This window comes from Vigna radiata, chromosome 7, assembly GCF_000741045.1.
Source record: "Vigna radiata var. radiata cultivar VC1973A chromosome 7, Vradiata_ver6, whole genome shotgun sequence".
In the NCBI taxonomy this organism is placed as follows: domain Eukaryota; kingdom Viridiplantae; phylum Streptophyta; class Magnoliopsida; order Fabales; family Fabaceae; genus Vigna; species Vigna radiata.
The window spans coordinates 32,388,831-32,390,310 of NC_028357.1; positions in this window are offsets into that span (position 1 = coordinate 32,388,831).

The window sequence follows — 1,480 nt, forward strand, 5'->3', positions numbered from 1 at the left end:
AAAAAAAAAGAAACTTTATGCCATCATAGAATATCACGGTGCACACACTTCTTCAATAAAAAGCTAAAAATAAAGAAAATGTTTCTTCCTCATTCCCAACGCTTTCTATAATTGAAATCTGCATTCTTCCTATGCTAAACATGAAATTGCTGGAATAATAAAAAGAAACATTAAATGCAAAAAGTGCTAGATGAAATGAAAAGGACGAGAGTAAATAACCAAGAGCTTTTCATTCCTCAAGTGTAACAGCGTGTGTACCAGTTTTTTTAATCAACCAAAATCCAAAAATTCCATCATCCTCCCAAGAAGCTACGCATGAAAAACGNTAAAAAANTCCTCTTCAAAACGTTGCAGAATGCCGAGAGTCCTCCTTAGCACAAGTGACGGCTGGAAGGGCATTGTTGGAATCCCTAGGGCTAAGTGTCTTCGTAAAAATGGGTGGGGTCCACCCTAAAAAAANAATAAAACCCTAGGNTGANAAGTGTCCTANAATTTTTGGGCTTCTCATAATTTTTTTTAATAATGGCCCAATGTGCAAAGGTTTGTCCACAAAGTTNAAACAATTAAAATTAAAATACAATAAAATTTAAAATGTCTAATTTGAGAGTCTTGAATTTATTTTGTCTCCTCCAAATGTCCCAAATTGAGTTTCCAAAATTCTCCCTGAAAATAATAATGCAAATAATTAGCTCAGAAAATTCAAATTAATAAAAATTAGAATTTCTGGTCAAATTAAGCATATTTAGGAAAAACAGGAAAATATCGGACAATTAAGCACAATTCCCTGATTAAATTCGGTACAATAAACTAAGTGCAGTCAATAAAATATCGACTCGTCAATTCCCCTCACACTGTTGCCATGTGCTAAAGTCTTACACAAAGTCTTACACCACCATGTACAAAGTCATGGAACATTATTAACATTCAATAATGTTGTTGAAAGTTGGACATGATATTCATTGCAGCACTGTATGCAGACTCACCCACTCTCACACGCATTCTCATACCATGCTCTGGGAATAGCAATGCAACAAATATTTCCTTTCCCAACAATATATAATTTTCCTTCATATAAAATATTAAAATTAGATTTGGGTGTCCAAAAAATTTAAAAACAAATAAAATAAATGAAACAAACCATAAACCCATTAAAAAAAATATTACTAACAATTTTCTTAATTTATAACAATTAAATAACATTTTTTTAATCAAATTTTGAATGAAAAAAAAATAAAAAATAGAAAAGTGAAGTCGTGTGGGGGTAGCACGACTTCAATAGATGAAGTCGTGCTACCCCACACGACTTCACTTTTCTATTTTTTATTTTTTTTCTTTTAAAAATCAAATAAATAAACCATTTATTTAAGGAAAAATTAATTAGACAATTTTTTTTCATCAAAAATAATTTTTTAAAAATTTAGCACAATCCTAAAACCTTAATAATTTATTATTTTAATTTTTTCAACAATTATTTCAATTT